This window comes from Nyctibius grandis, chromosome 5 (assembly GCF_013368605.1).
Source record: "Nyctibius grandis isolate bNycGra1 chromosome 5, bNycGra1.pri, whole genome shotgun sequence".
NCBI classification, from domain to species: Eukaryota; Metazoa; Chordata; class Aves; order Nyctibiiformes; family Nyctibiidae; genus Nyctibius; species Nyctibius grandis.
The window spans coordinates 90211593-90219620 of record NC_090662.1 but is presented as its reverse complement, the minus strand read 5'-3'; positions in this window follow the sequence as shown (position 1 = coordinate 90219620).

Below are 8028 nucleotides of genomic sequence, written 5' to 3'. Positions count from 1 at the left end.
ATAGTCTCCATTAATGCACTTTTGATGACAGAAAAAAATATATTCCCAACTTTCCTTTCACTTATCTTATTGACAAACTTTCATATCTGCAGCCCCTTTGAACTGTGTAACTGAATAACTCTGTTATTCTGAATACCACTGTGAACTGAAAGTAGTGAATGATAGAGATATGATGATCCATGAGCTTATGGGGGAAAAACGCAAACATGAAAGAAAAATTATAAACAAAGCTTTGCTATCAGTGTCTCCCAGGAGTCCAAGGTATTTGTCATGCACAGACTCAGTTGCAGTAGGTTCTTCATCCACCTGTATGGGAACCAAAGTGGAAGTGGGGGTACACTGGAGGCTGCCCTCTGTTTCACTACACAGCTACTTACAGTCTGCTCAGCTGAAGCCGTTAGCAATGCAATAGCCAGCAGTCTCTGCCTGCCAAGCTCTTGCCCCATACCACAGAAGACAGCAGATTTCATGCTTTTCCTTTCAGTGTCAGATCAAATGCGGTTGCTCAGCATGGAAAGACCGCTGGCTAACAAGCACAGTGGTTCAAAGGAAGGCATTGCATTTACATGGTGCTTTCTGCAAAGAAGGTCTAGACTTCACTGCCTCTCTGCTCCTTCGACTCTTTCACATTGTGACTTCATGCAAAAGAGTAAAGAATGCTACTCCTTCTTTACGCTGTTCTAATAGGCTGTTTTCCAACATGGTCTTGATGTACTGATTTTGGTTTTCCTCCTTCCTCTCTTGTTCCCCTCTTCCCCCCACCTTCCAGTCCCAAATGTCAGAGGTTTATGACAGCTCCATTAAATCAACAGTAATGGTCAATGGCCATAAATCACAGCTTGGGAGTTTCTGGTTGGACATTAGGAAAAGTTTTCACCAAGAGGCAGCACAGCACTGGAACTGGTATCCAGAGTGGTGAGGAATCTCCAGCCTTTGAGACTTTCAAGACTCAATTAGCCAAGGTCATGACAATGTGAGGTGGCATTAGTGATACTCCAGCTCTGAGCAAAAGGCTAGATCTTCCAGCCTAGTTTCTTATGTTTCTGTGATTCAGTGGAGAGCTTCTCTAGGGCTGGAGAGCATTTCAGTATCAATCATGTCTACTTGATGCAGTTTCATTACCTCTCCCATTCATCAGCCTGAAAGAACATCGGAGTACTTAGCTTGGTTTGTTGCTCCGCCTGAGGAGCTCCTGTTGCTCCTTGAAGATTGCAAGATCTTCAGCCTGTGTTCCCTAATTAGATAAAACTAGGTTTTGCTAAGAAAAGAAAGTTGCTAAAACTGAATATGGAGAAAGTGCTTGAATACAAAGGAATAGGCATAGATATGCTTCTCAGCTAGCATGTGCTCTAGCAAGCAATTTATTTCTGAATACAAGTCTTTGCACCAAATAGATCCACAAAAAGAAGGCTAGGAAAACATTAGGGACACTAGAGGTATCAGTCTTTAGGTTGCCCATCCAAGGCTTAGCTCTGCTGTATTGGTCAGCAAGCATGTAAACATGAGCACAATCTCTTGCTAAATGTCAGTGTGCTCACAGGTCCTCTGCCAGGACAGGGCTCAGGACTCTGATAGCCAAAGAGTGTTTTTCAGCGCTGTAATGCAAGAGGCCACACAAGGTTCCAGAGATCCTGGCCAAGCACAAGTCCTCTGTTATTGCCACATCTTCACTGAGACTCCCAGAAGGTGATAAGGGCCTAATCTTTTTGTCCTGTGTTTACAGTGAAGGTTCCATGACACATCACCTGCCAATTATTTGTGCTAGAGGAGTCCCAATAACAAAACTGAATGGAAATGGGCAGTAAAGCTGACTGGTCTAGTTTGCCTACTCAGCAGAATAACAATAGGGCTATGGTCCCCTTCTTCTCCCTGTTCCTCCATGCAGCTCATGATTTTGTTGTGTCATGCGACGTCTCCTTTCAGATAAGGGCATTGGTCACCTATGGAGCACAACGAAGAAATCAAATATATGACACATCTGTAGACAAGGACGCATGCAGGCTGATATTTCTCTCCCTTATCTCTAACAGATCCTCATGCAGAAAAGCTATTAAAAGTCTGTCTTTCTTGCATCCACTTATTTTGAAACTATTTCCTGTAAACCTGTGTTCATGGACACCTGCACTAGTCTCATTTTACTGCATCTCACCCTTTATTCTGCAGTGGTGCTGCACTGCTTGGCTTTGTAATAAGGGCAGTTTGCTAAATTCTCACCAAGATGTTTTAGGTTTTGCTCTTGTGCTAGGTAAGTATATAGAGATGTTGCAAACACAAGAAACAGAATAATGGAAGTAGACAATGCGTATGTCATTGTGTGAGACAACAAGTAGAAATGATGCTAAAGAATGCTGAAGTCAAGAGCCGAATGGCTCTTCGATTGAGCATCTGCTCCCTTGCTATCCAGTCCAACAAGCAGCTATATATGGTTCCTAAAACATAGGTTCTGTCCACCATTAGTGACAGATTACTCTTTTCTTTCACCTAACTTGCTTGAAACATAGCTTGAAACAACCTCAAGAGTTCAGTTCTAGAACGGATTCTGCAGACCACACATATATTGATCACAGAATCATAGAATGTTAGGGATTGGAAGGGACCTTGAAAGATCATCTAGTCCAATCCCCCTGCCGGAGCAGGATTACCTAGATCATGTCACACAGGAACGCGTCCAGGCGGGTTTTGAATGTCTCCAGAGAAGGAGACTCCACAACTTCTCTGGGCAGCCTGTTCCAGTGTTCGGTCACCCTCACTGTAAAGAACTTTTTCCTCATATTTATGTGGAACCTCCTGTGTTCCAGTTTGCACCTGTTGCCCCTTGTCCTGTCAATGGATGTCACTGAGAAGAGCCTGACTCCATCCTCATGACACTCGCCCTTTACGTATTTATAAACATTAATGAGGTCACCCCTCAGTCTCCTCTTCTCCAAGCTAAAGAGACCCAGCTCCCTCAGCCTCTCCTCATAAGGGAGATGTTCCACTCCCTTAATAATCTTCGTGGCTCTGCCACCTACCGTGGTTCCTCTGTCTTGAAAAGCTCCAATTCATCTGGAGTTTCTTCATTCAGTGTGGGATGCTGATTGTGAGAGTTTACTTTCTGCAATAAGCTGCTTTGGAAAAACATGTTGGTCTAATAGGTACTTGCCTCGCTACCTTGAAAATGAGCCTTGGGTTCCTAAGTGACATAGGTGCAAAATATTAACCTAGATGGCCAAACATGAGATGGGAGGAGGAGGAAACGAGCCGTAGCCTGTGTACATTGGGGATAAAGTGTGTGCAGCATCAGCTTGGGATAGTGTCTCCTGTGGAAAACTTCATAAGCTTTTCTGCCATCCCTCCCAGGAGCTGCAGTTGCATCAGACCAAATTAAGCAAAAACAAATTATGTCCCCAGATGGACTGTCTCAGCCACTGCCACCCTAAGGAAGAGCTCAGGTGGGACAATGCTTCATTTACCATTGCACAGGGAACAAAAGGGGGCAATAAATACATGATTTTCAGATGTCAACACCAGTGGTTCTCAGCAAGGCCCCGCGGTGCTGTGATCCCAGTCCCAAGAGGGACTGAGCACTGCTGAGCTCCTTCAAGATCCATGAGCGATGCAGCTACTCTGTTCCTTTCCAGATGAGCCCCTCTGGCTGCAGGTTATAAGGTGGCAGTTAAAAAACAAACTTTTAATTAGATCCACAGAGACATCCACAAAGTTGTCCAAATGAATCTGAAACTAACTTTCAATAACATTAAGAGTTGTGCTCTTCAGATATCTCCTCCAGTCAGCAGCTCATTTTGAACTGGGAAAAGCTTCCAGGGTAGAAGTGAAGGGGATTGCAGCCCCGTTAACATCACCTGGTGTCATGTATGTACTCCTTTCCCATGACTGGGGTGGACTTTCTCACTTCTCGCTCTCACAGTGGTCCAGCTCCACCTTCCTTTTTCCCATCACAATATTTCTAAGGTTCCTGTTATTCCACTGGCATTTTTTCACTCGTGTGTGTGTTTTTAGTTACTGGTATGCGACTATGTCATGCTTCTTCTCTTGCCCTACAGCAATACGAGGCCATGTCATTTTGTGTCATCAAGTCCTACCATTTTAGGCTCATGGGATTATCTTGCTGAGAACCTGACTGATGTAGATGAGGTAGAGTGGTCACAATGTGAGACCTAATGAGACAGGCTGTCGCATGGTGAGATGAAGAGTTGAAAAGGGCAGCTAACAGGCACCTCAGGTTTTTCAGAATTAGTGATGGCCCTAAGGGCTCTGAAGGTCTGAGGACATCTGTACTGATTACTTCACAGAAACAACCAGATGCCCAGGAAATCTGAAATCCCAGAATAATCATGAAGCAAGTTCTCAATCAGATAATAAAACTTAGATCTCTATTCAGGATGTCAGTCTTCCTTCACCTTCTTTCTTGTCTTAACTACAGGACTTCAAGTTAATATTTTCCAGGGCCTGTAGCTTAATTTTTAGTTTGTCTGTTGTTTTCATTTTCACTTGCTGTTTTCAGTTTAAATCTTTCCATCCTCTCTTTCATGGTTTCCCTTCTTAGATTTGTCCTTTCTCTAGTTCTAACCCAGTTTTCTTTCAGTAACTTCATTTTTTTCGGACTAGGAAAAGCTTGCATGTTTATGATGGTATTAACTGATACGTGTGACCATTTTCTTAGCAGAGATGCAAGACAATGCCTTTGGCTGGATTAGAGTATGAGTAAGTACAATGAGGTGAAAGAAATGCCCCACCTTTAACAAACCATGAGAAGTCAGCTGCCAAGCTGCCTACCCTTTTTCTTACAAAACTCTGTTTTGGTTGGTTTACGGTTCAGCATCTTTCCTAGAGTGAGCTCCCAGCCAGTGTTTATCAAGCCAAACAACAGAAACTCAATGAGAGCAGGATGATGCTTTTTCTCACCAAGGCAAATTGATGCCAGTCCTCCTGCTGTTACCACCTTGGCCAACTTCAGTTCCCAGTTCCCAGAAAGCTCTGAACATTACAGGAATAAGGGAACACTGCTTCTCCTAAAGGTTATGCTCAGTTGTGTCTGTGTCTTGCCTCTGTGGGAGGCAGTATTTCTTGACTTCTATTGACTACAGAATAGGGATCCAGTACCTGTTAAAAAGTCTCTTTCAAGATGCTGCAGTTTCCAGCCCCTGGCCCAGCTACGTCCTGATCACAATCAGCCTTACCAGAGTCACAAATGCACTTTCTCAAATTTAACATTCATGTTCACATTGCCATGATCACTTTTTCATTAGAGTGAATCTTATATTTCATTAATCACCAAAAACAATTCAAGCAATCTATCTTTACACTGCCTTAATTTCTCTAATCAGATAAGTCACCATAATGTTTCTGAATAACAAAGTCTCTTCTGCTTGTGAACATACCTGCAGCAGAATATCAAAGAAGCTGCTAAAGCCAAAATCTTTGCTTTTTACAACAGTATGATACCCCCAGAGGATCAATATTGGCGTGTTTTTGCATGCAAAGAAGATCTGCAATCTTTCTTATCCTTTTTATTCTCTTTTACCACTGGCTAGTTACTTCATATTCCTTGAACGTTATTTTCGCCTACTGAAAAGTTTTGCGTCTCTCTGTCATGTCAGAGCCACAGGGCTGTCTGGTTGCCTTGGCTGTGGCTGGGACTGACCGTCCCCCTCCTCCAGGCTTCCTGGTATGTGTCTCAGCCATTTCCATTTTTGTCCAGATCGCTCCACATTACACTGAGATTCCTAATAGTGCTTCCTGGGCAACTTTGTTGTTTTTCTTGCCCTCTTTGGAGCAGGCTGGCACTTCATGGGTGTGGATAGTCAAGCCCAGCACTGGTCCTTTTTCTAAAGACAGAGGGGAACATCCTCTGAAGTATGTTGCAATTGCTGATAGAAACTGGTATGATGTGATTCATTAATGTAGCTGGGTTCCAAGAAACTTTTTATACAAATCTGGTCTAAGGCAGGCCGGTCCCAAAGCCTTGCAGGCGTGTACCAAAAAAAAAAATCATAAAGAGGGAGTGCGGGGGAGGAGAGCAGGGCTGAACTCTGCAGCAAGGAAGAAGGAACATCTCTCTAACATGCTGCAGACTCAAGACATGCAAACACTGATGCTAACGTGCAGCTTTTATTAATTTATTATGAATTTGGCTGCAAGCTGATGTAATGAAAATGCTGGGAACCTGAAAGGTGTGGGCTAGAGGAGGAAGTATGGAGTCGCTTTGACATGCATATTCTCATCCTCTCCTGCTTGTTGTTTGTCTTGTTGCTGTGTGTTCTGGCACTGGGATGCATATCTCACTCCAACTAACGCTCCCCTGTTCGGTGAGCCATGTTTTGGAGGTAATGTGTAGGCGTGTGTTGAAATGTTGTGGGGAGGGGTAAGTTGCATGTTAATAAATGACAGCTTATCTACTCACACACAAACTGAAACAATAATTTGCCTTACTTATTTCAGTGTAAGGCTGGGCACTATGTAAAAAAAATTGGTGCATATTACTGCTGACTGTGTGGTATTGGTTGCTGGGTACGTGCTGACTCACCTAGGTTCACCTCTAGCCCAGCAGCAGAAAAGGACCATCTGAAGATGAGAAAGTTGGAACAGACTTGTCAAAATAGTTCCTTGTAATTATTTTTGCTTTGTTACTGAGGTAGCAGATTTTCTCTTGTGGTTTGGGATAGAGAAGAGAATAAATATAAATTAAAGGAACAAATGGCACCTAAACCCCTGAATTTTATTTTATAACACACAGAGAGAAACTATACATGAGTTAATCAGTTGGTCTTCCGAAATTCTCACAGAATTTGCTAGAGGGAGCAAGCTTAGTCTGCAAAGCATTTGACTAAAATAGACTCTTCACTGTAAAGAATTACTTCCCCTTATAATCCACCCAATTTGCGAGGCGGAATTATAAAATAACCAGCTCCTCGATTTTACTCCTGTTACAGCTGCAGAGACAACATGCCACAGAGAGAGGCTTCAGGGTTGTTTTTTTATTTGTTATTATACAATAGTACCTAGAAATTCCAGCCAGATTCAGAATTCAGTTTTGTAAACACTTTGAGGACATCCTGTGCCCTGAATTGCTTGCAACATCTTAAACAAAAAAAGTATAGGGAAGAAAGTTGAAATAAAAAAAAAAGTTTTAAAAGTTGAAAGTTAAGGAAGTTAATTGGGAGACTAAAGAGGATAGACTCCACTGTCATAGCTTTAATTCCAGGAAGTTACAAGACAGGTTTAAAGAAGAGTAAAAATACTTAAATACAAATTTGGCATTTAAGTTCTGCCTAATTTCAAAATTGTGACACTACAGAATCCCGGTTAGTGGCCTTGGAGGAGCCAAAACTCCACAAGTATTTCAGCTTGTGACAGGGGAGCTCCTCAGGTACACACACTTCTGCTCCAGTCCATACTGGACTGACCAAGGCTGAACAGAATCATAGACTCAAAGATTTAGATGGGAGGGGACCTGTGGAGGTCTCTAGTCCAACACCCTGCTCCCAGCACAGCTAGCACCAGAGCTAGCTCAGCATGCTCATGGCCTTGTCCAGACAACGTGTGAACACCTCCAAGAGGAAGACCTCTCAGCCTCTCAGGACACCTGTTCCAGTGCTGAACCACCCTTGTGAGAAGAAGTGTTTTTTTCTTTATGGCCAATCAGAATTTTCTTTGATGCAAACGTTGTGACTGTTTCACTGTGTCCCTCTGAGAGGACTCTGGCTCTGTTGTCTCTGTAGCCCTCCAATAGCTAGCTAAAGTCATCAGTTAGATCCCCCTTTGGCCTCCTTTTTGCCAGGCTGAATAAACCTAACTCCCTCAGCCTCTCCTTGGACATCATATGCTCCTCTTGAGCTTGTTGTCATCTCTTGTATGGGGGACCGCAACAGCGGACACAGTGTTCCAAATGTGTCTTCATGTGTGCCAGATAAAGGGGAATAATCACTTCTCTTCACCTGCTGGCCACAGTCTTGCTGTTGCAGCCCAGTATGTGGTTGGTCTTCATTGCCTCTTCCTGGCTAATGTTCATCTTGCTGTCCACTGGAA